Source organism: Oncorhynchus nerka, linkage group LG14, assembly GCF_034236695.1.
Source record: "Oncorhynchus nerka isolate Pitt River linkage group LG14, Oner_Uvic_2.0, whole genome shotgun sequence".
Classification (NCBI taxonomy): Eukaryota; Metazoa; Chordata; class Actinopteri; order Salmoniformes; family Salmonidae; genus Oncorhynchus; species Oncorhynchus nerka.
Genome location: NC_088409.1, coordinates 20,605,401 through 20,632,981, shown reverse-complemented (window position 1 = coordinate 20,632,981; position 27,581 = coordinate 20,605,401). Strand labels below are relative to the sequence as shown.

At 42.4% G+C, this 27,581-nt stretch overlaps 11 non-coding genes across 11 annotated transcripts; all 11 read left to right on the top strand.

Moving 5' to 3' along the window:
* The first annotated feature begins 338 nt into the window (after positions 1-338).
* Positions 339-411, top strand: trnat-ugu (transfer RNA threonine (anticodon UGU)). Its single transcript has one exon. It is a non-coding gene; the product is annotated as a tRNA-Thr (tRNA).
* A 658-nt stretch (positions 412-1,069) lies between these two features.
* Positions 1,070-1,142, top strand: trnat-ugu (transfer RNA threonine (anticodon UGU)). The gene has a single exon. It is a non-coding gene; the product is annotated as a tRNA-Thr (tRNA).
* Positions 1,143-1,802: 660 nt separating this feature from the next.
* Positions 1,803-1,875, top strand: trnat-ugu (transfer RNA threonine (anticodon UGU)). Its single transcript has one exon. It is a non-coding gene; the product is annotated as a tRNA-Thr (tRNA).
* A 1,390-nt stretch (positions 1,876-3,265) lies between these two features.
* On the top strand, positions 3,266-3,338 carry trnat-ugu (transfer RNA threonine (anticodon UGU)). Its single transcript has one exon. It is a non-coding gene; the product is annotated as a tRNA-Thr (tRNA).
* A 658-nt stretch (positions 3,339-3,996) lies between these two features.
* Positions 3,997-4,069, top strand: trnat-ugu (transfer RNA threonine (anticodon UGU)). Its single transcript has one exon. It is a non-coding gene; the product is annotated as a tRNA-Thr (tRNA).
* Positions 4,070-5,457: 1,388 nt separating this feature from the next.
* On the top strand, positions 5,458-5,530 carry trnat-ugu (transfer RNA threonine (anticodon UGU)). The gene has a single exon. It is a non-coding gene; the product is annotated as a tRNA-Thr (tRNA).
* Positions 5,531-6,189: 659 nt separating this feature from the next.
* On the top strand, positions 6,190-6,262 carry trnat-ugu (transfer RNA threonine (anticodon UGU)). The gene has a single exon. It is a non-coding gene; the product is annotated as a tRNA-Thr (tRNA).
* A 12,064-nt stretch (positions 6,263-18,326) lies between these two features.
* Positions 18,327-18,399, top strand: trnat-ugu (transfer RNA threonine (anticodon UGU)). Its single transcript has one exon. It is a non-coding gene; the product is annotated as a tRNA-Thr (tRNA).
* Positions 18,400-20,206: 1,807 nt separating this feature from the next.
* Positions 20,207-20,279, top strand: trnat-ugu (transfer RNA threonine (anticodon UGU)). The gene has a single exon. It is a non-coding gene; the product is annotated as a tRNA-Thr (tRNA).
* A 1,805-nt stretch (positions 20,280-22,084) lies between these two features.
* Positions 22,085-22,157, top strand: trnat-ugu (transfer RNA threonine (anticodon UGU)). Its single transcript has one exon. It is a non-coding gene; the product is annotated as a tRNA-Thr (tRNA).
* A 1,804-nt stretch (positions 22,158-23,961) lies between these two features.
* On the top strand, positions 23,962-24,034 carry trnat-ugu (transfer RNA threonine (anticodon UGU)). The gene has a single exon. It is a non-coding gene; the product is annotated as a tRNA-Thr (tRNA).
* The last annotated feature ends 3,547 nt before the right edge of the window (positions 24,035-27,581 follow it).

The window sequence follows — 27,581 nt, the reverse complement described above, 5'->3', positions numbered from 1 at the left end:
CAGTATTCTGAATTTCTGCCTGACTGACGTGCCCAAAGTAAACTGCCTGTTATTCAGGCCCAGAAGCTAGGAAATGCATCTAATTGGTAGAATTTGATGGAAAACACTTTGAATTTTCTAAACGGTTAAAATAATGTTTGTGAGTATAACAGAATTCATATGGCAGGCGAAAACCCAAGGAAAATCCATCCAGAAATCGTTTTATTTTTTGGCGCTAAGAAGCCTTTCCAATGCAAGTCTATGGGTCTGTATATAAAAATTCCTCCCAGATTGCTGTACCTATGGATTCCACTAGATGTCAACAGTCTTTATTCCAATTCTTCAAAAATTACATATATGGCTCCATAGCTCAGTGGTTAGAGCACTGGTCTTGTAAACCAGGGGTTGTGAATTCAATTCTCACTGGGGCCTTGATTTTGACTCTACCCTCTGTGACATTCATCTGAAACTTTACACAGTGCTGCAAAGGGTGGGAGTTACCATTTGCCGATTCTGTCCTGGGCTGCCCATCATGATTTAAAAAGTGCTGAAACTAGAGACAGGAGTAGCAGAGGTCATGTAATCCAGTGATGCATGTTGAAAGAATAACAACATTAACTTGAGCTTTTCCTTATATTAACTGTAACTCAGTAAAAACGTTTCAATTGTTGCGTGTTGCATATATATTTTTGTTCAGAATAGTAAATAATGGCTACTTCTGAGAAAGTATTAAAACTTCTTAAGGCTAGGGGCAATATTCTGAATTTCTGCCTGACTGACGTGCCCAAAGTAAACTGCCTGTTTTTCAGGCCCAGAAGCTAGGAAATGCATCTAATTGGTAGAATTTGATGGAAAACACTTTGAATTTTCTAAACGGTTAAAATAATGTTTGTGAGTATAACAGAATTCATATGGCAGGCGAAAACCCAAGGAAAATCCATCCAGAAATCGTTTTATTTTTTGGCGCTAAGAAGCCTTTCCAATGCAAGTCTATGGGTCTGTATATAAAAATTCCTCCCAGATTGCTGTACCTATGGATTCCACTAGATGTCAACAGTCTTTATTCCAATTCTTCAAAAATTACATATATGGCTCCATAGCTCAGTGGTTAGACCACTGGTCTTGTAAACCAGGGGTTGTGAATTCAATTCTCACTGGGGCCTTGATTTTGACTCTACCCTCTGTGACATTCATCTGAAACTTTACACAGTGCTGCAAAGGGTGGGAGTTACCATTTGCCGATTCTGTCCTGGGCTGCCCATCATGATTTAAAAAGTGCTGAAACTAGAGACAGGAGTAGCAGAGGTCATGTAATCCAGTGATGCATGTTGAAAGAATAACAACATTAACTTGAGCTTTTCCTTATATTAACTGTAACTCAGTAAAAACGTTTCAATTGTTGCGTGTTGCATATATATTTTTGTTCAGAATAGTAAATAATGGCTACTTCTGAGAAAGTATTAAAACTTCTTAAGGCTAGGGGGCAATATTCTGAATTTCTGCCTGACTGACGTGCCCAAAGTAAACTGCCTGTTTTTCAGGCCCAGAAGCTAGGAAATGCATCTAATTGGTAGAATTTGATGGAAAACACTTTTGAATTTTCTAAACGGTTAAAATAATGTTTGTGAGTATAACAGAATTCATATGGCAGGCGAAAACCCAAGGAAAATCCATCCAGAAATCGTTTTATTTTTTGGCGCTAAGAAGCCTTTCCAATGCAAGTCTATGGGTCTGTATATAAAAATTCCTCCCAGATTGCTGTACCTATGGATTCCACTAGATGTCAACAGTCTTTATTCCAATTCTTCAAAAAGTACATATATGCCTCCATAGCTCAGTGGTTAGAGCACTGGTCTTGTAAACCAGGGGTCGTGAATTCAATTCTCACTGGGGCCTTGATTTTGACTCTACCCTCTGTGACATTCATCTGAAACTTTACACAGTGCTGCAAAGGGTGGGAGTTACCATTTGCCGATTCTGTCCTGGGCTGCCCATCATGATTTAAAAAGTGCTGAAACTAGAGACCGGAGTAGCAGAGGTCATGTAATCCAGTGATGCATGTTGAAAGAATAACAACATTAACTTGAGCTTTTCCTTATATTAACTGTAACTCAGTAAAAACGTTTCAATTGTTGCGTGTTGCATATATATTTTTGTTCAGAATAGTAAATAATGGCTACTTCTGAGAAAGTATTAAAACTTCTTAAGGCTAGGGGGCAGTAAACTGAATTTCTCCCTGACTGACGTGCCCAAAGTAAACTGCCTGTTATTCAAGCCCGGAAGCTAGGAAATGCATCTAATTGGTAGAATTTGATGGAAAACACTTTGAATTTTCTAAACGGTTAAAATAATGTTTGTGAGTATAACAGAATTCATATGGCAGGCGAAAACCCAAGGAAAATCCATCCAGAAATCGTTTTATTTTTTGGCGCTAAGAAGCCGTTCCAATGCAAGTCTATGGGTCTGTATATAAAAATTCCTCCCAGATTGCTGTACCTATGGATTCCACTAGATGTCAACAGTCTTTATTCCAATTCTTCAAAAATTACATATATGCCTCCAGTGCTCAGTGGTTAGAGCACTGGTCTTGTAAACCAGGGGTCGTGAATTCAATTCTCACTGGGGCCTTGATTTTGACTCTACCCTCTGTGACATTCATCTGAAACTTTACACAGTGCTGCAAAGGGTGGGAGTTACCATTTGCCAATTCTGTCCTGGGCTGCCCATCATGATTTAAAAAGTGCTGAAACTAGAGACCGGAGTAGCAGAGGTCATGTAATCCAGTGATGCATGTTGAAAGAATAACAACATTAACTTGAGCTTTTCCTTATATTAACTGTAACTCAGTAAAAACGTTTCAATTGTTGCGTGTTGCATATATATTTTTGTTCAGTATAGTAAATAATTGCTACTTCTGAGAAAGTATTAAAACTTCTTTAGGCTAGAGGGCAGTATTCTGAATTTCTGCCTGACTGACGTGCCCAAAGTAAACTGCCTGTTATTCAGGCCCAGAAGCTAGGAAATGCATCTAATTGGTAGAATTTGATGGAAAACACTTTGAATTTTCTAAACGGTTAAAATAATGTTTGTGAGTATAACAGAATTCATATGGCAGGCGAAAACCCAAGGAAAATCCATCCAGAAATCGTTTTATTTTTTGGCGCTAAGAAGCCTTTCCAATGCAAGTCTATGGGTCTGTATATAAAAATTCCTCCCAGATTGCTGTACCTATGGATTCCACTAGATGTCAACAGTCTTTATTCCAATTCTTCAAATATACATATATGGCTCCATAGCTCAGTGGTTAGAGCACTGGTCTTGTAAACCAGGGGTCGTGAGTTCAATTCTCACTGGGGCCTTGATTTTGACTCTACCCTCTGTGACATTCATCTGAAACTTTACACAGTGCTGCAAAGGGTGGGAGTTACCATTTGCCGATTCTGTCCTGGGCTGCCCATCATGATTTAAAAAGTGCTGAAACTAGAGACAGGAGTAGCAGAGGTCATGTAATCCAGTGATGCATGTTGAAAGAATAACAACATTAACTTGAGCTTTTCCTTATATTAACTGTAACTCAGTAAAAACGTTTCAATTGTTGCGTGTTGCATATATATTTTTGTTCAGAATAGTAAATAATGGCTACTTCTGAGAAAGTATTAAAACTTCTTAAGGCTAGGGGCAATATTCTGAATTTCTGCCTGACTGACGTGCCCAAAGTAAACTGCCTGTTTTTCAGGCCCAGAAGCTAGGAAATGCATCTAATTGGTAGAATTTGATGGAAAACACTTTGAATTTTCTAAACGGTTAAAATAATGTTTGTGAGTATAACAGAATTCATATGGCAGGCGAAAACCCAAGGAAAATCCATCCAGAAATCGTTTTATTTTTTGGCGCTAAGAAGCCTTTCCAATGCAAGTCTATGGGTCTGTATATAAAAATTCCTCCCAGATTGCTGTACCTATGGATTCCACTAGATGTCAACAGTCTTTATTCCAATTCTTCAAAAATTACATATATGGCTCCATAGCTCAGTGGTTAGAGCACTGGTCTTGTAAACCAGGGGTCGTGAATTCAATTCTCACTGGGGCCTTGATTTTGACTCTACCCTCTGTGACATTCATCTGAAACTTTACACAGTGCTGCAAAGGGTGGGAGTTACCATTTGCCGATTCTGTCCTGGGCTGCCCATCATGATTTAAAAAGTGCTGAAACTAGAGACCGGAGTAGCAGAGGTCATGTAATCCAGTGATGCATGTTGAAAGAATAACAACATTAACTTGAGCTTTTCCTTATATTAACTGTAACTCAGTAAAAACGTTTCAATTGTTGCGTGTTGCATATATATTTTTGTTCAGAATAGTAAATAATGGCTACTTCTGAGAAAGTATTAAAACTTCTTAAGGCTAGGGGCAGTAAACTGAATTTCTCCTGACTGACGTGCCCAAAGTAAACTGCCTGTTATTCAAGCCCGGAAGCTAGGAAATGCATCTAATTGGTAGAATTTGATGGAAAACACTTTGAATTTTCTAAACGGTTAAAATAATGTTTGTGAGTATAACAGAATTCATATGGCAGGCGAAAACCCAAGGAAAATCCATCCAGAAATCGTTTTATTTTTTGGCGCTAAGAAGCCGTTCCAATGCAAGTCTATGGGTCTGTATATAAAAATTCCTCCCAGATTGCTGTACCTATGGATTCCACTAGATGTCAACAGTCTTTATTCCAATTCTTCAAAAATTACATATATGCCTCCAGTGCTCAGTGGTTAGAGCACTGGTCTTGTAAACCAGGGGTCGTGAATTCAATTCTCACTGGGGCCTTGATTTTGACTCTACCCTCTGTGACATTCATCTGAAACTTTACACAGTGCTGCAAAGGGTGGGAGTTACCATTTGCCAATTCTGTCCTGGGCTGCCCATCATGATTTAAAAAGTGCTGAAACTAGAGACCGGAGTAGCAGAGGTCATGTAATCCAGTGATGCATGTTGAAAGAATAACAACATTAACTTGAGCTTTTCCTTATATTAACTGTAACTCAGTAAAAACGTTTCAATTGTTGCGTGTTGCATATATATTTTTGTTCAGTATAGTAAATAATTGCTACTTCTGAGAAAGTATTAAAACTTCTTTAGGCTAGGGGGCAGTATTCTGAATTTCTGCCTGACTGACGTGCCCAAAGTAAACTGCCTGTTATTCAGGCCCAGAAGCTAGGAAATGCATCTAATTGGTAGAATTTGATGGAAAACACTTTGAATTTTCTAAACGGTTAAAATAATGTTTGTGAGTATAACAGAATTCATATGGCAGGCGAAAACCCAAGGAAAATCCATCCAGAAATCGTTTTATTTTTTGGCGCTAAGAAGCCTTTCCAATGCAAGTCTATGGGTCTGTATATAAAAATTCCTCCCAGATTGCTGTACCTATGGATTCCACTAGATGTCAACAGTCTTTATTCCAATTCTTCAAATATACATATATGGCTCCATAGCTCAGTGGTTAGAGCACTGGTCTTGTAAACTAGGGGTCGTGAGTTCAATTCTCACTGGGGCCTTGATTTTGACTCTACCCTCTGTGACATTCATCTGAAACTTTACACAGTGCTGCAAAGGGTGGGAGTTACCATTTGCCGATTCTGTCCTGGGCTGCCCATCATGATTTAAAAAGTGCTGAAACTAGAGACAGGAGTAGCAGAGGTCATGTAATCCAGTGATGCATGTTGAAAGAATAACAACATTAACTTGAGCTTTTCCTTATATTAACTGTAACTCAGTAAAAACGTTTCAATTGTTGCGTGTTGCATATATATTTTTGTTCAGAATAGTAAATAATGGCTACTTCTGAGAAAGTATTAAAACTTCTTAAGGCTAGGGGGCAATATTCTGAATTTCTGCCTGACTGACGTGCCCAAAGTAAACTGCCTGTTTTTCAGGCCCAGAAGCTAGGAAATGCATCTAATTGGTAGAATTTGATGGAAAACACTTTGAATTTTCTAAACGGTTAAAATAATGTTTGTGAGTATAACAGAATTCATATGGCAGGCGAAAACCCAAGGAAAATCCATCCAGAAATCGTTTTATTTTTTGGCGCTAAGAAGCCTTTCCAATGCAAGTCTATGGGTCTGTATATAAAAATTCCTCCCAGATTGCTGTACCTATGGATTCCACTAGATGTCAACAGTCTTTATTCCAATTCTTCAAAAATTACATATATGGCTCCATAGCTCAGTGGTTAGAGCACTGGTCTTGTAAACCAGGGGTCGTGAATTCAATTCTCACTGGGGCCTTGATTTTGACTCTACCCTCTGTGACATTCATCTGAAACTTTACACAGTGCTGCAAAGGGTGGGAGTTACCATTTGCCGATTCTGTCCTGGGCTGCCCATCATGATTTAAAAAGTGCTGAAACTAGAGACAGGAGTAGCAGAGGTCATGTAATCCAGTGATGCATGTTGAAAGAATAACAACATTAACTTGAGCTTTTCCTTATATTAACTGTAACTCAGTAAAAACGTTTCAATTGTTGCGTGTTGCATATATATTTTTGTTCAGAATAGTAAATAATGGCTACTTCTGAGAAAGTATTAAAACTTCTTAAGGCTAGGGGGCAGTAAACTGAATTTCTCCCTGACTGACGTGCCCAAAGTAAACTGCCTGTTATTCAAGCCCGGAAGCTAGGAAATGCATCTAATTGGTAGAATTTGATGGAAAACACTTTGAATTTTCTAAACGGTTAAAATAATGTTTGTGAGTATAACAGAATTCATATGGCAGGCGAAAACCCAAGGAAAATCCATCCAGAAATCGTTTTATTTTTTGGCGCTAAGAAGCCGTTCCAATGCAAGTCTATGGGTCTGTATATAAAAATTCCTCCCAGATTGCTGTACCTATGGATTCCACTAGATGTCAACAGTCTTTATTCCAATTCTTCAAAAATTACATATATGCCTCCAGTGCTCAGTGGTTAGAGCACTGGTCTTGTAAACCAGGGGTCGTGAATTCAATTCTCACTGTGGCCTTGATTTTGACTCTACCCTCTGTGACATTCATCTGAAACTTTACACAGTGCTGCAAAGGGTGGGAGTTACCATTTGCCAATTCTGTCCTGGGCTGCCCATCATGATTTAAAAAGTGCTGAAACTAGAGACCGGAGTAGCAGAGGTCATGTAATCCAGTGATGCATGTTGAAAGAATAACAACATTAACTTGAGCTTTTTCTTATATTAACTGTAACTCAGTAAAAACGTTTCAATTGTTGCGTGTTGCATATATATTTTTGTTCAGTATAGTAAATAATTGCTACTTCTGAGAAAGTATTAAAACTTCTTTAGGCTAGGGGGCAGTATTCTGAATTTCTGCCTGACTGACGTGCCCAAAGTAAACTGCCTGTTATTCAGGCCCAGAAGCTAGGAAATGCATCTAATTGGTAGAATTTGATGGAAAACACTTTGAATTTTCTAAACGGTTAAAATAATGTTTGTGAGTATAACAGAATTCATATGGCAGGCGAAAACCCAAGGAAAATCCATCCAGAAATCGTTTTATTTTTTGGCGCTAAGAAGCCTTTCCAATGCAAGTCTATGGGTCTGTATATAAAAATTCCTCCCAGATTGCTGTACCTATGGATTCCACTAGATGTCAACAGTCTTTATTCCAATTCTTCAAATATACATATATATATATAACTAGAGACAGGAGTAGCAGAGGTCATGTAATCCAGTGATGCATTTTGAAAGAATAACAACATTAACTTGAACTTTTCCTTATTTTTTTTATTTTATTTCACCTTTATTTAACCAGGTAGGCTAGTTGAGAACAAGATCTCATTTGCAACTGCGACCTGGCCAAGATAAAGCATAGCAGTGTGAACAGACAACAACACAGAGTTACACATGGAGTAAACAATTAACAAGTCAATAACACAGTAGAAATAAAAGGGGGAGTCTATATACAATGTGTGCAAAAGGCATGAGGTAGGCGAATAATTACAATTTTGCAGATTAACACTGGAGTGATAAATGATCAGATGGTCATGTACAGGTAGAGATATTGGTGTGCAAAAGAGCAGAAAAGTAAATAAATAAAACAGTATGGGGATGAGGTAGGTGAAAATGGGTGGGCTATTTACCAATAGACTATGTACAGCTGCAGCGATCGGTTAGCTGCTCAGATAGCTGATGTTTGAAGTTGGTGAGGGAGATAAAAGTCTCCAACTTCAGCGATTTTTGCAATTCGTTCCAGTCACAGGCAGCAGAGTACTGGAACGAAAGGCGGCCGAATGAGGTGTTGGCTTTAGGGATGATCAATGAGATACACCTGCTGGAGCGCGTGCTACGGATGGGTGTTGCCATCGTGACCAGTGAACTGAGATAAGGCGGGCATTACCTAGCATGGACTTGTAGATGACCTGGAGCCAGTGGGTCTGGCGACGAATATGTAGCGAGGGCCAGCCGACTAGAGCATACAAGTCGCAGTGGTGGGTGGTATAAGGTGCTTTAGTGACAAAACGGATGGCACTGTGATAGACTGCATCCAGTTTGCTGAGTAGAGTGTTGGAAGCCATTTTGTAGATGACATCGCCGAAGTCGAGGATCGGTAGGATAGTCAGTTTTACTAGGGTAAGCTTGGCGGCGTGAGTGAAGGAGGCTTTGTTGCGGAATAGAAAGCCAACTCTTGATTTGATTTTCGATTGGAGATGTTTGATATGAGTCTGGAAGGAGAGTTTGCAGTCTATCCAGACACCTAGGTACTTATAGATGTCCACATATTCAAGGTCGGAACCATCCAGGGTGGTGATGCTAGTCGGGCATGCGGGTGCAGGCAGCGATCGGTTGAAAAGCATGCATTTGGTTTTACTAGCGTTTAAGAGCAGTTGGAGGCCACGGAAGGAGTGTTGTATGGCATTGAAGCTCGTTTGGAGGTTAGATAGCACAGTGTCCAATGACGGGCCGAAAGTATATAGAATGGTGTCGTCTGCGTAGAGGTGTATCAGGGAATCGCCCGCAGCAAGAGCAACATCATTGATATATACAGAGAAAAGAGTCGGCCCGAGAATTGAACCCTGTGGCACCCCCATAGAGACTGCCAGAGGACCGGACAGCATGCCCTCCGATTTGACACACTGAACTCTGTCTGCAAAGTAATTGGTGAACCAGGCAAGGCAGTCATCCGAAAAACCGAGGCTACTGAGTCTGCCGATAAGAATATGGTGATTGACAGAGTCGAAGGCCTTGGCAAGGTCGATGAAGACGGCTGCACAGTACTGTCTTTTATCGATGGCGGTTCAGATATCGTTTAGTACCTTGAGTGTGGCTGAGGTGCACCCGTGACCGGCTCGGAAACCAGATTGCACAGCGGAGAAGGTACGGTGGGATTCGAGATGGTCAGTGACCTGTTTGTTGACTTGGCTTTCGAAGACCTTAGATAGGCAGGGCAGGAAGGATATAGGTCTGTAACAGTTTGGGTCCAGGGTGTCTCCCCCTTTGAAGAGGGGGATGTCTGCGGCAGCTTTCCAATCCTTGGGGATCTCGGACGATATGAAAGAGAGGTTGAACAGGCTGGTAATAGGGGTTGCGACAATGGCGGCGGATAGTTTCAGAAATAGAGGGTCCAGATTGTCAAGCCCAGCTGATTTGTACGGGTCCAGGTTTTGGAGCTCTTTCAGAACATCTGCTATCTGGATTTGGGTAAAGGAGAACCTGGAGAGGCTTGGGCGAGGAGCTGCGGGGGGGGGCGGAGCTGTTGGCCGAGGTTGGAGAAGCCAGGCGGAAGGCATGGCCAGCCGTTGAGAAATGCTTATTGAAGTTTTCGATAATCATGGATTTATCGGTGGTGACCGTGTTACCTAGCCTCAGTGCAGTGGGCAGCTGGGAGGAGGTGCTCTTGTTCTCCATGGACTTCACAGTGTCCCAGAACTTTTTGGAGTTGGAGCTACAGGATGCAAACTTCTGCCTGAAGAAGCTGGCCTTAGCTTTCCTGACTGACTGCGTGTATTGGTTCCTGACTTCCCTGAACAGTTGCATATCACGGGGACTATTCGATGCTATTGCAGTCCGCCACAGGATGTTTTTGTGCTGGTCGAGGGCAGTCAGGTCTGGAGTGAACCAAGGGCTGTATCTGTTCTTGGTTCTGCATTTTTTGAACGGAGCATGCTTATCTAAAATGGAGAGGAAGTTACTTTTAAAGAATGACCAGGCATCCTCAACTGACGGGATGAGGTCAATGTCCTTCCAGGATACCCGGGCCAGGTCGATTAGGAAGGCCTGCTCACAGAAGTGTTTTAGGGAGCGTTTGACAGTGATGAGGGGTGGTCGTTTGACTGCGGCTCCGTAGCGTTTCTAGACAGAGGTCAGAGGTGGGAGCCCCCAGCAACAGGTCGTCTACGTATTGTATGAGTATCACTCCTTCTGGGATTTTCAATTCCGCCAGGTGAGTCTTCAGAATATGATTGAAGATTCCAGGGGAAGAAGTGTAACCTTGGGGAAGTACGGAATAAGTGAATTGCTGATTCTCGTAGGTAAAGGCAAACAACTGCTGGGAAGCCTCATCCAATGGGATGCTGAAAAAGGCATTGGCCAAGTCCACCACGGTGAAATACCGATGCTTTGGTGACAGGTTGCTCAGAGTGATGTGTGGGTCAGGAACCGGGAGATCGATAGGTGTGGTAACTTCATTCACAGCCCGGAAATCCTGCACCATCCGGTATGTTTCTCCTCCTGCCTTCAGAACCGGCAGTATGGGGGTGTTCCAGAGTGATAGAGTCCTGTATATGCACCCAGCTCCCAGGAGGCCTTCGATAGTGGGTCTGATCCCCTCTGTCTGTTCATGCTTCAGTCGATATTGGGTTTGAAATATTGGTACTTGGGCTGGATTGGTTAGGGTAATGCGCACTGGTTGGACCTGTAACTTTCCCACGTCAAATGGTGTGGTTGTCCATATTGCCTTGTCTATGGAATCCAAGACAGCACGGGAGGAAGGGTGATCTGAATATGGTTTCCCGTGGTGCCTGGGGAGAGTGAGACGCTCAGGCTGGCACCGTTCTTCCGTGTCCACCATAGTCAGACGCCACATATTTTCGGTGGTTGCTTTCAACAGGCCAGGCATATGAGTCGCTTCCCAAGTGAGTTTCGAGGCCCTTTTTATCATTGGACCCAGACTTCGGGCCTCATGTCCATTCCCTACTGCGAGGGTCACGTGTGGAGAAGAGTCTGGTGCCAGTTGATACCAAGGTTTAATATGGTGTGGGAGTATGACTGGGGCTGCCACCCCCTCAGGGCCGCACACAATGGTGAGGCACCGTATGTCTGGGGTAAGATGCATCATGTTTTCATCCCAGTCTTGAGTATAAGGCGTATCGTCGTCGTCAGTGACGTTGAGAGTGCAGTGCAACTCAGCCTGTGGTGTCTTGTAGGGATGAAAGGTGTATATTAGCTTCCTCCATTGGTTAAATTGAAATTGGATGGCAGGAGTTCCAGGTCCAGTTGGTAGGCATTTGAGCCAGTAAACCTCCTGTGTGGTGGATAGAGCAGGTGCGGGCAGAATTGGGAGCATCAGGATTCGGGCCCTTGGCGGTGGATCGAGCGAAACCTCCACACCTGATTCAGTTAGGTAGATTGCGCACCCTAATTTACAGAGTAGGTCTCGACCTAGTAGGTTGATTGGGCAATTTGGACAATACAGGAATTGGTGTTTCAAACTAGAAGGGCCCCACTGGAACAATAGTGGAGTGGTTTTGTATTGATCTTCAGGATTTCCTGAAACCCCCACCACCTTTACCTTGTCTGAAGAGAGGGGTTGATGAGAATTGATGGCGGAATATGTGCATCCAGTGTCCACAAGGAACCTGTGGGTGACCCCTTGTACTACACATGTAATAGTGGGTTCCGTGTGGACAGGGAATTGTTGGCCATCTAACCCGACTGGTGGTGGTGGGCAGCCTCATTCCCATGGGGGGTATCCCTCGGACATCCCCTGGAAGGTGGGACCGGTAGGAGGCGCTGTATTGTAGGCTGGTTGATATCCCTGAGCAGGGGCTGGTGGATATCCCTGAGCAGGGGCTGAGTATCTTGGGGCCCCTCTTCCCCGTTGTCCACCTCTCCTCCCCCTGTTTGCCAAGTATGACTGGCGCTGCTGTGAGAGGGGAGCGGGGCAAACCCTGGCATAATGCCCTTCTTGGTTACAGTTGTAGCAATTTCTTCTAGCTTGCGGTGGTCCCCCCCATGTCGGTCCAGGTGGGTTGGAAAATCCAGGCTGGGTGTAACCCTCATATCCGTAGTTGGCTCCTGGACTAGGAGGGGCGGCGTATACGACCGGTGCCTGCGCGAGGGTTGGTGGTGCTGGAGCGGCCACCAACATCTGGTTCATGGTCTGAGTCACAATCTTAGCTATATCAGTGGGTTCCTCCGCCACCATTTGCTTTTTAGGCTTTGCAGTCTTTTGGGCCTCATTCAATTGTAATTTTAGCAACTGGAGTTGCAGCGACTGAACTTGTGAATCAGCCGTGCCTTTGTCTTTGTTGTATTGAGAGATGTGATGGTGGACATGGGAGTTGAATTGAGCAGTTGGCAAGGCCATCAACCCCACTGTGGCCCTTAGCTTGCTTTTCACCTCTGTCGGCGTCCCATTCACCACCATCTCCTTCCACATGCTGAGAGTGGTTCCGCTCTGGTCATGGGGTTCTATGTGGACTGATCTCCAGGTGGTCTTGGCCCTGTCCAGGTATTGAGCTGCCTGCTCCCCCTCTTCCATGGTGAAAGAGGTAAGGGTTGCATAATTTTTCTCGGTGGGATACGCCCTTCTGAGCTCGCTCCACAGTGATGCTCGGTATTTCTCAGGTTCTGTTGCTGACCCACATGTTCCCAGTCCTGCTGTGTTTATTAGGGCATTCATGGTCGTGTAGTCGGTTGACCTAGCCAATAAGGCCTTCATGTCCCCCAAGGCAAGCCGGAACCCGGAAGTTAGGGACTGAAGCTGAAGCAGCCAGGCTGAGGCACCCCCATGTAAGCTCGGGAGCTGTTCCATCAGGGCCGTCAAATCTTGCATCTTCCAGGCAACGTATTCCTCTCGGTGCGTTGTGTCGTCCATCCTGAGTGGCATTTGATACGGCCCATGTTGTCTTTGGGCTTCTTCTTCTTCTCCTCTCCTCTGTCTGGCTAGGAGGCGCTGCGACCGTCTTACTGCTATTTCAACGGGGGTTGATTTTCCCTTAAACACTCCTTGTATTAGGACTACTTCACCCGTTTCTTCTGCGACTTCTTCTATGAGTTTAAGTTGGCTTGTTGCCTCCCATACACCTGCAGCCGTGAGGGGAACATCTTCCTCTGTCTCTTCTTGTTGTTCCGTATCATCTTCTCCCAGTACTTCCGGTTCACTGAAGGTCATTAAATTTTCTTCTTGTCGGCGGCCACTTGTGAAGTACTCATCAAGAATATCGCTTCTTGGTTCCCCTCTATGTTCTCTGTACACTGTGGATGTGCAGGAGGTGGGGGTTCCCCTCCCCTCTAACTTCAAGCTGCTCCCGTTGCCCCATGCTCCATCTGTGGATTGACTCCTCGTGTGGCCACTGGGGTGGAGCTGTTGTCGCATAGTTCGAGGGGCATGCATGTCAGATGGGCCTGGTGTGCACATTTGTGCACCCCCTGGTGTGGAGTAACCCTGTGGGCCAGGTTTTAATTCTTCACACTCCAGGTGGCCCCCTTTGATCAACGTATCCCCTCGGAGTACTCCTTCTTTTACAATGAACACAGGGGCCTGTGTTGCCGCGGGCCCGGCCCGTCGTCTTTCTTCAGTATAAGGTGGAGGCAAATTTGTCAGGACTGGGTAAAGATGTCGGGTTGTTGAGGGCACAGGTGTTGGCGGGGCAGAGGGAAATGGATTTGGCGCCATCTCCTGGTGGTGGCTTGTCTGCACATATGCCCCTTGTGAGGGAGTGGCCAGGGCAGAGGGAGATGGATTTGGCGCCATCTCCTGGTGGTGGTTCGTCTGCACATCTGTCCCTTGTGAGGGAGTGGCCACCCCCATTATTCCAGGATTTTTGTTCAGTATTGCTCTCCGCGCTTCTTCGATGGCCCAAGTTCCTATCTTTAGTTCCGCTTCTGCTCTTTCTCTCTGTTTGGTCCCTTGGCTTTTAAATACATGGCCCTTGTTTCTTTCTACCTCCATGTCTCTTGTCTCCTGCAACGTCTCTCTCAATCCACATTCCATTGTTTTCAGCTGGGCCCCGGTTGGCAGCCCCCCTCCTAGATAACCTGCTTGAGTCCATTTGAACTTTAATCCCTCCCAAACCTTCTTTATAGACTTCCACTGTTCTTTTCCCCCCGATCTGTATTCCATTCTTTGGTCTAGGAACTCATTAAATTTCAGCTTAGGAGTATGGGGAGTCGCCATTGTGAATTTGCTTTAATCGGAATTCAATTTAAATCAATTGGAATTTAATCGGATTTTTAATCTAAATTCTCAGAGACTATCTGAATATAATTAGCATATACTTCGCCCGACGTTGATTAATACCTACGATGTATTCGAGGAGACGCTACTGCTCGTATTCTGCCTTATCTCAGAGCTTCTCCTTAGTATTTTTAGTTAGAGAAAAAGAATAGGTTGGTGTAGCATTTGTGGAGCGCGCAACCAAAAGGATCAAATCGACTATTTAGTCTCAATATTGAATATTACATTCAGATCTTATTTCAATTATGCATCAGTCATTTTGTTCCTGATTATACATTTAACACAGAAGTCATAGGTGCATATAACATAGAAGTATCGGATTTATCAAATAAGCCTTATTGAATTCTATCTCTCTCTCTCTCTATCTAACCACCAACAATCTTAATGGAAACAATTACAAGCACATTGCATTTTTAATATACACAGTTACAAATAGACAAAACAAGACAAAACAACACGTTATATCTCTGACCCCTGAAAGCCGATCCTTATCAGTGAACCTCTATCAGACTAGCCTCGACCGGGTCACGGGACAAAATTACAATTTCTCCCCTTGGCGCTAGGTTTAATGAATAGTAATTAACTATCCCCTTACTGATCTCTATTCCTGATCCCTATCGAGCTGACCCCTATCAGAATTATTACACATGTCCGACCCCTATCAGTGAATCTCTTATCAGACTAGCCTCGACCGGGTCACGGGACAAAATTACAATTTATCCCCTCGGCGCTAGATTTAATGAATAGTAGTTAACTATCCCCTACTGATCTCTATTCCTGACCCCCATCGGAACTATCTAGGCCTTAAAGTGATCTCTCATCAATTGAAAGCTATCAGACTGTGCTGACCCCTTACTGATATCTCATCAATGATTTAAATCACCCGGCCGTCGCCGGTTTGTTACAACATATATTCACTTCACTGTACTTTCAACTTGTCAGCAAATTATAAATTTACACAAGAATTCATACTCACTCGGTAATACTGATCAAAATTTAGACAGACTATACGACAATATGCAAAGTTTGATTTAACAGGTTTTGCTTACCTTGTTTGTGGTGCACCGTGAGATCAGTTTCCCGAGTTGAGCAGAATTGTTGTCCTCCCCCGAATTCCTTCACCTGTCCTCCGTGAATCGTCCTTTCACCCTCTCGCCCTCTCACACCCAAGTCAACTCACTTCGATGGATTGTTATTCAACCATCCTCTGCTACCAAGTAATCTGTTGATAATGGGATATGATAAAGGGCGAGTCGGTCAAGGATCGATGCAGACAAGGTGGTAGATTGTACGACAAGCGACAGGTTTAATTCAGAGTGAAGATATCTGGTACAGCGTATATACGGGCCCCTCTGTTAGCTCATCAGAGACCAACAGAAAAGAACCCTGCTAACAGTGAGTACAAGCTTCATATACAGAACAGAAAGTAGGTTGATTCTAGGAGATCGGATCTTCGGATTGGATCAGGCTGTGGTGTAGTCATCCGGCATTGGCTCAGTTGTCTGTCCGTCATCGTAGAGTCCTGCCATGCCTGTTCTTGGTCGTCACACCATGTTCAGCTAAAGAGGAGATTTGGTGTGTGCGTTTGGTGTGTGCGCTGTCCTTGGTCACACAATGTTCGGCTAGAAAGGAGATTATGTGTGTGCGCTAGTTTGTCTCCAAGTCTAGGCTTTCTGCCAATGTGTGGGTGTCTTATCTGGGTGTCCTCGGCAGCTCGTGTGTGTAATGTATGTGCGTCGTCCCTGTCCTCGGGAGTCAGTGTGTAATGTGTGTGCGTCCCTATCTTGTCCTCAGGATGTTGTGTGTAATGTGTGTGCGTCCCTATCTTCTGGGGAGTTGTGTGTGTGTAATGTGTGTGCGTCCCTATCTTCTGGGGATGTTGTGGCCGAATTGACGGCTAGCACCTGTGGCTAGGAGTATCCTGTTGTGACAGTGTTGTGGATGATTTAAGTGAGTGTGTGTGTGAGAGATATCCTGTATGGGGCCTAACATGTTTTACTGTGAAAATACGTTGTCTCAGCTATAGCAATGTAATGTCACCTACATAAGAATTAGCAGTCCCTTACAAGATCCAGCTGAAAAATGTTCCATTTGCGGTGGGAATCCGGGGAAGAATCCGGGGATGAAAAAATAAATAGGTCCGTTATGCTCTGGTTGGAGTCGCGTTGTTCGAACTGGCGAGAGCTTTCCGGGCTGACGGTTAGCTGATGACCGGTTAGCTGAAGACCGCTAGCATGGCTAGTGGTTAGCTGGCTAGCTTCAGTTGAGCTTCAGTTGAGGGGTTCCGGTTCCGAAGTAAATATAAATATAAATACTTTAGGAAAAATAGCTACATTGGGTGAGGCGGGTTGCAGGAGAGTATTTGGAAGCTTAGGTTTAGCAAAAAGTATTTAAAGAGATATGCGAAGAAAAATATGTAAAAAACGAAAAAGATATATACAGGGGACATGACACGACACGACTTACTGCTACGCCATCTTGGAACTTGCAAGATATTAACTGTAACTCAGTAAAAACGTTTCAATTGTTGCGTGTTGCATATATATTTTTGTTCAGTATAGTAAATAATGGCTACTTCTGAGAAAGTATTAAAACTTCTTAAGGCTAGGGGGCAGTATTCTGAATTTCTGCCTGACTGACGTGCCCAAAGTAAACTGCCTGTTATTCAGGCCCAGAAGCTAGGAAATGCATATAATTGGTAGAATTGGATGGAAAACACTTTGAATGTTCTAAACGGTTAAAATAATGTTTGTGAGTATAACAGAATTCATATGGCAGGCGAAAACCCAAGGAAAATCCATCCAGAAATAGTTTTATTTTTTGGCGCTAAGAAGCCTTTCCAATGCAAGTCTATGGGTCTGTATATAAAGATTCCTCCCAGATTGCTGTACCTATGGATTCCACTAGATGTCAACAGTCTTTATACAGGGTTTCAGGCTTGTTTGTTGAAATACGAACAAGTAATAGTTGTTTTTCCCAAGGGGGCTCAACAGGAAAAGTAGGCTTTTGGCGCCCGTGAATGAGGGTGCGCTCTTCGTTATTTTCCTTTCCTATTGAACACCGTTCTTTCTGTCTGGAGTACTATCCTTTATTTACAAATTAGGGTACCTGAGGATTGAATAGAACATTGTTTGACTTGTATGAACAAAGTTTACCGGTAGCTTTTTGGATTCCTTTGTATGCATGTTGAAGGAGTGGATTACTGAAATCAATGGCGCCAACTAAACTAACATTTTTGGATATAAAGAAGGACTTTATCAAACAAAACAAGCATTCATTGTGTAGCTGGGACCCTTGGGATTGCAAACAGAGGAAGATCTTCAAAGGTAAGTGATTTATTTCATCGCTATTTGCGATTCTGTGAAGCCTGTGCTGGTTGAAAAAATATTTTGATGTGGTGCGCTGTCCTCAGATAATCACATGGTATGCTTCCGCCCGTAAAGCCTTTTTGAAATCTGGCAACGCATTTGGATTAACAAGTAGTTAAGCTTTTAAATGATATGACACACTTCTATCTTCATGAATGTTTAACCTCTTCACCCTATGGGGGCGCTATGTCATTATAGGATAAAAAAACGTGCCCGTTTTAAGCGCAATATTTTGTCACGAAAAGATGCTCGACTATGCATATAATTGGCAGCTTTGGAAAGAAAACACTCTGACGTTTCCAAAACTGCAAAGATATTATCTGTGAGTGCCCCAGAACTGATGCTACAGGCGAAACCAAGATGAAACTTCAAACAGGAAATGAGCAGTGGCTTGTTTGTTGAAATACGAGGAATCTGCATTTACTGTAGGAGCCAGACTGGGAAACCTGCATGTTTGGTTACTTAGGTGTGTCTCTTTTTTTAACTGTATGACGGGTGTGTTCTTTATAACGTTCCAATTCTTCAAGGATGTCTGTATGGCTCCATAGCTCAGTAGTTAGAGCACTGGTCTTGTAAACCAGGGGTCGTGAGTTCAATTCTCACTGGGGCCTTCATTTTGACTCTACCCTCTGTGACATTCATCTGAAACTTTATACAGTGCTACAAAAGGTGGGAGTTACCATTTGCCGATTCTGTCCTAGGCTGCCCATCATGATTTAAAAAGTGCTGAAACTAGAGACAGGAGTAGCAGAGGTCATGTAATCCAGTGATGCATGTTGAAAGAATAACAACATTAACTTGAACTTTTCCTTATATTAACTGTAACTCAGGTGTTCGTTATTGTAAATTCTAACGTATCCCTTGATGGTATTTGTATCATAAGACATACAATAGACATATACTCAACCATGATGATGGTTTAAAATGTGCTAGGAGTAGCAGAGGTCATGTAATCCAGTGATGCATGTTGAAAGAATAACAACATTAACTTGAACTTTCCCTTATATTAACTGTAACTCAGTAAAAACGTTTCAATTGTTGCGTGTTGCATATATATTTTTGTTCAGTATAGTAAATAATGGCTACTTCTGAGAAAGTATTAAAACTTCTTAAGGCTAGGGGGCAGTATTCTGAATTTCTGCCTGACTGACGTGCCCAAAGTAAACTGCCTGTTATTCAGGCCCAGAAGCTAGGAAATGCATATAATTGGTAGAATTGGATGGAAAACACTTTGAATGTTCTAAACAGTTAAAATAATGTTTGTGAGTATAACAGAATTCATATGGCAGGCGAAAACCCAAGGAAAATCCATCCAGAAATAGTTTTATTTTTTGGCGCTAAGAAGCCTTTCCAATGCAAGTCTATGGGTCTGTATATAAAGATTCCTCTCAGATTGCTGTACCTATGGATTCCACTAGATGTCAACAGTCTTTATACAGGGTTTCAGGCTTATTTGTTGAAATACGAACAAGTAATAGTTGTTTTTCCCAAGGGGGCTCAACAGGAAAAGTAGGCTTTTGGCGCCCGTGAATGAGGGTGCGCTCTTCGTTATTTTCCTTTCCTATTGAACACCGTTCTTTCTGTCTGGAGTACTATCCTTTATTTACAAATTAGGGTACCTGAGGATTGAATAGAACATTGTTTGACTTGTATGAACAAAGTTTACCGGTAGCTTTTTGGATTCCTTTGTATGCATGTTAAAGGAGTGGATTACTGAAATCAATGGCGCCAACTAAACTAACATTTTTGGATATAAAGAAGGACTTTATCAAACAAAACAAGCATTCATTGTGTAGCTGGGACCCTTGGGATTGCAAACAGAGGAAGATCTTCAAAGGTAAGTGATTTATTTCATCGCTATTTGCGATTCTGTGAAGCCTGTGCTGGTTGAAAAAATATTTTGATGTGGTGCGCTGTCCTCAGATAATCACATGGTATGCTTCCGCCCGTAAAGCCTTTTTGAAATCTGGCAACGCATTTGGATTAACAAGTAGTTAAGCTTTTAAATGATATGACACACTTCTATCTTCATGAATGTTTAACCTCTTCACCCTATGGGGGCGCTATGTCATTATAGGATAAAAAAACGTGCCCGTTTTAAGCGCAATATTTTGTCACGAAAAGATGCTCGACTATGCATATAATTGGCAGCTTTGGAAAGAAAACACTCTGACGTTTCCAAAACTGCAAAGATATTATCTGTGAGTGCCCCAGAACTGATGCTACAGGCGAAACCAAGATGAAACTTCAAACAGGAAATGAGCAGTGGCTTGTTTGTTGAAATACGAGGAATCTGCATTTACTGTAGGAGCCAGACTGGGAAACCTGCATGTTTGGTTACTTAGGTGTGTCTCTTTTTTTAACTGTATGACGGGTGTGTTCTTTATAACGTTCCAATTCTTCAACACATATCTGTACGGCTCCATAGCTCAGTGGTTAGAGCACTGGTCTTGTAAACCAGGGGTCGAGAGTTCAATTCTCACTGGGGCCTTCATTTTGACTCTACCCTCTGTGACATTCATCTGAAACTTTATACAGTGCTACAAAAGGTGGGAGTTACCATTTGCCGATTCTGTCCTAGGCTGCCCATCATGATTTAAAAAGTGCTGAAACTAGAGACAGGAGTAGCAGAGGTCATGTAATCCAGTGATGCATGTTGAAAGAATAACAACATTAACTTGAACTTTTCCTTATATTAACTGTAACTCAGGTGTTCGTTATTGTAAATTCTAACGTATCCCTTGATGGTATTTGTATCATAAGACATACAATAGACATATACTCAACCATGATGATGGTTTAAAATGTGCTAGGAGTAGCAGAGGTCATGTAATCCAGTGATGCATGTTGAAAGAATAACAACATTAACTTGAACTTTCCCTTATATTAACTGTAACTCAGTAAAAACGTTTCAATTGTTGCGTGTTGCATATATATTTTTGTTCAGTATAGTAAATAATTGCTACTTCTGAGAAAGTATTAAAACTTCTTAAGGCTAGGGGGCAGTATTCTGAATTTCTGCCTGACTGACGTGCCCAAAGTAAACTGCCTGTTATTCAGGCCCAGAAGCTAGGAAATGCATATAATTGGTAGAATTGGATGGAAAACACTTTGAATGTTCTAAACGGTTAAAATAATGTTTGTGAGTATAACAGAATTCATATGGCAGGCGAAAACCCAAGGAAAATCCATCCAGAAATCGTTTTATTTTTTGGCGCTAAGAAGCCTTTCCAATGCAAGTCTATGGGTCTGTATATAAAGATTCCTCCCAGATTGCTGTACCTATGGATTCCACTAGATGTCAACAGTCTTTATACAGGGTTTCAGGCTTGTTTGTTGAAATACGAACAAGTAATAGTTGTTTTTCCCAAGGGGGCTCAACAGGAAAAGTAGGCTTTTGGCGCCCGTGAATGAGGGTGCGCTCTTCGTTATTTTCCTTTCCTATTGAACACCGTTCTTTCTGTCTGGAGTACTATCCTTTATTTACAAATTGGGGTACCTGAGGATTGAATAGAACATTGTTTGACTTGTATGAACAAAGTTTACCGGTAGCTTTTTGGATTCCTTTGTATGCATGTTGAAGGAGTGGATTACTGAAATCAATGGCGCCAACTAAACTAACATTTTTGGATATAAAGAAGGACTTTATCAAACAAAACAAGCATTCATTGTGTAGCTGGGACCCTTGGGATTGCAAACAGAGAAAGATCTTCAAAGGTAAGTGATTTATTTCATCGCTATTTGCGATTCTGTGAAGCCTGTGCTGGTTGAAAAAATATTTTGATGTGGTGCGCTGTCCTCAGATAATCACATGGTATGCTTCCGCCCGTAAAGCCTTTTTGAAATCTGGCAACGCATTTGGATTAACAAGTAGTTAAGCTTTTAAATGATATGACACACTTCTATCTTCATGAATGTTTAACCTCTTCACCCTATGGGGGCGCTATGTCATTATAGGATAAAAAAACGTGCCCGTTTTAAGCGCAATATTTTGTCACGAAAAGATGCTCGACTATGCATATAATTGGCAGCTTTGGAAAGAAAACACTCTGACGTTTCCAAAACTGCAAAGATATTATCTGTGAGTGCCCCAGAACTGATGCTACAGGCGAAACCAAGATGAAACTTCAAACAGGAAATGAGCAGTGGCTTGTTTGTTGAAATACGAGGAATCTGCATTTACTGTAGGAGCCAGACTGGGAAACCTGCATGTTTGGTTACTTAGGTGTGTCTCTTTTTTAACTGTATGACGGGTGTGTTCTTTATAACGTTCCAATTCTTCAAGGATGTCTGTATGGCTCCATAGCTCAGTAGTTAGAGCACTGGTCTTGTAAACCAGGGGTCGTGAGTTCAATTCTCACTGGGGCCTTCATTTTGACTCTACCCTCTGTGACATTCATCTGAAACTTTATACAGTGCTACAAAGGTGGGAGTTACCATTTGCCGATTCTGTCCTAGGCTGCCCATCATGATTTAAAAAGTGCTGAAACTAGAGACAGGAGTAGCAGAGGTCATGTAATCCAGTGATGCATGTTGAAAGAATAACAACATTAACTTGAACTTTTCCTTATATTAACTGTAACTCAGGTGTTCGTTATTGTAAATTCTAACGTATCCCTTGATGGTATTTGTATCATAAGACATACAATAGACATATACTCAACCATGATGATGGTTTAAAATGTGCTAGGAGTAGCAGAGGTCATGTAATCCAGTGATGCATGTTGAAAGAATAACAACATTAACTTGAACTTTCCCTTATATTAACTGTAACTCAGTAAAAACGTTTCAATTGTTGCGTGTTGCATATATATTTTTGTTCAGTATAGTAAATAATGGCTACTTCTGAGAAAGTATTAAAACTTCTTAAGGCTAGGGGCAGTATTCTGAATTTCTGCCTGACTGACGTGCCCAAAGTAAACTGCCTGTTATTCAGGCCCAGAAGCTAGGAAATGCATATAATTGGTAGAATTGGATGGAAAACACTTTGAATGTTCTAAACAGTTAAAATAATGTTTGTGAGTATAACAGAATTCATATGGCAGGCGAAAACCCAAGGAAAATCCATCCAGAAATAGTTTTATTTTTTGGCGCTAAGAAGCCTTTCCAATGCAAGTCTATGGGTCTGTATATAAAGATTCCTCTCAGATTGCTGTACCTATGGATTCCACTAGATGTCAACAGTCTTTATACAGGGTTTCAGGCTTATTTGTTGAAATACGAACAAGTAATAGTTGTTTTTCCCAAGGGGGCTCAACAGGAAAAGTAGGCTTTTGGCGCCCGTGAATGAGGGTGCGCTCTTCGTTATTTTCCTTTCCTATTGAACACCGTTCTTTCTGTCTGGAGTACTATCCTTTATTTACAAATTAGGGTACCTGAGGATTGAATAGAACATTGTTTGACTTGTATGAACAAAGTTTACCGGTAGCTTTTGGATTCCTTTGTATGCATGTTAAAGGAGTGGATTACTGAAATCAATGGCGCCAACTAAACTAACATTTTTGGATATAAAGAAGGACTTTATCAAACAAAACAAGCATTCATTGTGTAGCTGGGACCCTTGGGATTGCAAACAGAGGAAGATCTTCAAAGGTAAGTGATTTATTTCATCGCTATTTGCGATTCTGTGAAGCCTGTGCTGGTTGAAAAAATATTTTGATGTGGTGCGCTGTCCTCAGATAATCACATGGTATGCTTCCGCCCGTAAAGCCTTTTTGAAATCTGGCAACGCATTTGGATTAACAAGTAGTTAAGCTTTTAAATGATATGACACACTTCTATCTTCATGAATGTTTAACCTCTTCACCCTATGGGGGCGCTATGTCATTATAGGATAAAAAAACGTGCCCGTTTTAAGCGCAATATTTTGTCACGAAAAGATGCTCGACTATGCATATAATTGGCAGCTTTGGAAAGAAAACACTCTGACGTTTCCAAAACTGCAAAGATATTATCTGTGAGTGCCCCAGAACTGATGCTACAGGCGAAACCAAGATGAAACTTCAAACAGGAAATGAGCAGTGGCTTGTTTGTTGAAATACGAGGAATCTGCATTTACTGTAGGAGCCAGACTGGGAAACCTGCATGTTTGGTTACTTAGGTGTGTCTCTTTTTTTAACTGTATGACGGGTGTGTTCTTTATAACGTTCCAATTCTTCAACACATATCTGTATGGCTCCATAGCTCAGTGGTTAGAGCACTGGTCTTGTAAACCAGGGGTCGTGAGTTCAATTCTCACTGGGGCCTTGATTTTGACTCTACCCTCTGTGACATTCATCTGAAACTTTACACAGTGCTGCAAAGGTTGGGAGTTACCATTTGCCGATTCTGTCCTAGGCTGCCCATCATGATTTAAAAAGTGCTGAAACTAGAGACAGGAGTAGCAGAGGTCATGTAATCCAGTGATGCATGTTGAAAGAATAACAACATTAACTTGAACTTTTCCTTATATTAACTGTAACTCAGGTGTTCGTTATTGTAAATTCTAACGTATCCCTTGATGGTATTTGTATCATAAGACATACAATAGACATATACTCAACCACAAGGGTGTACTAATGAGCTATAATGTTTTTTAAATCATACATTTTTTTTCACCTTTATTTAACTAGGTAGACTAGTTGAGAACAGGTTCTCATTTACAACTGCGACCTGGCCAAGATAAAGCAAAAAGTCGGCTCCTCTCCTTGTTCGTTCGGCGATCGACGTCACCGGCTTTCTAGCCATCGCCGCTCCATTTTTCATATATCCATTTGTCTTGTCTTGTTCCATTGTATTTAACCCTCTGTTTTCCATCATGTTTTGGTGTGTAATTCTGTCATCAGGTGTGTAGAGGCGAAGTCATGTGGAGGAGAGTAGAGTGATGTAAACAGGCGCACTTTTATTTTAGTTCCAAAAATGAGAGCACTACATAAATCAAACGCGCTCAAAACACAGAACATAACAAAAGTAAAGCGCGTAAAAAAACACCACAATAACATGAAACAATTACACACAAAACATGATGGGAAACAGAGGGTTAAATACAAGTAGATTGGGGAAATGAAAACTAGGTGTGTATGGAAACAATACAAGACAAATGGATATATGAATAATGGAGCGGCGATGGCTAGAAAGCCGGTGATGCCGAACGCCGCCCGAACAAGGAGAGGAGCCGACTTCGGCGGAAGTCGTGACAAGCAGTGTGACTCAGACAACAACACAGAGTTACACATGGAATAAACAAGTCAATGACACAGTAGGGGGGAAAAAAGTCTATATACAGTGTGTGCAAAAGGCATGTGGAGGTAGGCAATAAATAGGCCATAGGAGCGAATAATTACAATTTAGCAGATGAACACTGGAGTGATAAATGAGCAGATGATGAGGTGCAAGTAGAGAAGAAAAGTACATTAAAAAACGTATGGGGATGAGGTAGGTAGATTGGGTGGGCTATTTACAGATGGATTATGCACAGCTGCTCAGACAGCTGATGTTTAAAGTTGGTGAGGGAAATAAAAGTCTCCAACTTCAGCAATTTTTGCAATTCGTTCCAGTCACTGGCAGAAGAGTGCTGGAAGGAAAGGCTGCCAAATGAGGTGCTGGCTTTGGGGATGACCAGTGAGATATACAGTGGGGAGAACAAGTATTTGATACACTGCCGATTTTGAAGCATGTAGAGGTCTGTAATTTTTATCATAGGTACACTTCAACTGTGAGAGACGAAATCTAAAATGAAAATCACATTGTATGATTTTTAAGTAATTAATTTGCATTTTATTGCATGACAAAAGTATTTGATACATCAGAAAAGCAGAACTTAATATTTGGTACAGAAACCTTTGTTTGCAATTACAGAGATCATACGTTTCCTGTAGTTCTTGACCAGGTTTGCACACACTGCAGCAGGGATTTTGGCCCACTCCTCCATACAGACCTTCTCCAAATCCTTCAGGTTTCGAGGCTGTCGCTGGGCAAAACGTACTTTCAGCTCCCTCCAAAGATTTTCTATTGGGTTCAGGTCTGGAGACTGGCTAGGCCACTCCAGGACCTTGAGATGCTTCTTACGGAGCCACTCCTTAGTTGCCCTGTCTGTGTGTTTTGGGTCGTTGTCATGCTGGAAGACCCAGCCACGACCCATCTTCAATGCTCTTACTGAGTGAAGGAGGTTGTTGGCCAAGATCTTGCGATACATGGCCCCATCCATCCTCCCCTCAATACGGTGCAGTCGTCCTGTCCCCTTTGCAGAAAAGCATCCCCAAAGAATGATGTTTCCACCTCCATGCTTCACGGTTGGGATGGTGTTCTTGGGGTTGTACTCATCCTTCTTCCTCCAAACACGGCGAGTGGAGTTTAGACCAAAAAGCTCTATTTTTGTCTCATCAGACCACATGACCTTCTCCCATTCCTCTGGATCATCCAGATGGTCATTGACAAACTTCAGACGGGCCTGGACATGCGCTGGCTTGAGCAGGGGGACCTTGCGTGCGCTGCAGGATTTTAATCCATGACGGCGTAGTGTGTTACTAATGGTTTTCTTTGAGACTGTGTCCCAGCTCTCTTCAGGTCATTGACCAGGTCTTGTCGTGTAGTTCTGGGCTGATCCCTCACCTTCCTCATGATCATTGATGCCCCACAAGGTGAGATCTTGCATGGAGCCCCAAACTGAGGGCTTCTTAATGAAAAACTAACAGGTCTGTGAGAGACGGAATTCTTACTGATTGGTAGGTGATCAAATACTTATGTCATGCAATAAAATACAAATTAATTACTTAAAAATCATACAATGTGATTTTCTGGATTTTTGTTTTAGATTCCGTCTCTCACAGTTGAAGTGTACCTATGTTACAGACCTCTACATGCTTTGTAAGTAGGGAAAACCTGCAAAATTTGCAGTGTATCAAACACTTGTTCTCCCCACTGTACCTGCTGGAACATGTGCTACGGGTGGGTGTTGTTATCGAGACCAGTGAGCTGAGATAAGGTGGAGCATTACCTAGCATAGACTTATAGATGATCTGGAGCCAGTGGGTCTGGCGACGAATATGTAGCGAGGGCCAGTCGACGAGAGCATACAGGTTGCAGTGGTGGGTGGAATAAGGTGATTTGGTATGGCACTGTGATAGACTGCATCCAGTTTGCTGAGTAGAGTATTGGAGGCTATTTAGTAGATGACATAGCCGAAGTCGAGGATCGGTAGGATAGTCAGTTTTACTAGGGTAAGTTTGGCGGCGTGAGTGAAGGAGGCTTTGTTGCAAAATAGAAAGTCGATTCTAGATTTGATTTTGGATTGGAGATGTTTAATACCTAGGTATTTGTAGTTGTCCACAAATTATAGGTCAGAACCGTCCAGGTTGGTGATGCTAGTCGGGCGGGCAGGTGCGGGCAGCGAACGGTTGAAAAGCATGCATTTGGTTTTACTAGTGTTTAAGATCAGTTGGAGCCAACGGAAAGAGTGTTGTATGGCATTGAAGCTCGTTTGGAGATTAGTTAGCACAGTGTCCAAGGAAGGGCCAGAAGTATACAGAATGGTGTCGTCTGCATACCCCCATAGAGACTGCCAGAGGTCCGGACAACATGCCCTCCGATTTGACACACTGAACTCTGTCTGCAAAGTAGTTGGTGAACCAGGTGAGGCAGTCAAATTGAGGACTAAAATTATTTCAGTGTAGATAAGGGAATGCCTGTTTAAAATGAAAACATGACAGCCAGACAAGCCAGTGTATGAATCAAATGTATTTCCATATGAATGGAGTGGAAATTAGCTGACTTTGTGATCTGTAAGGTAAGTAACATTAATGTGTGTGTGGGTCAT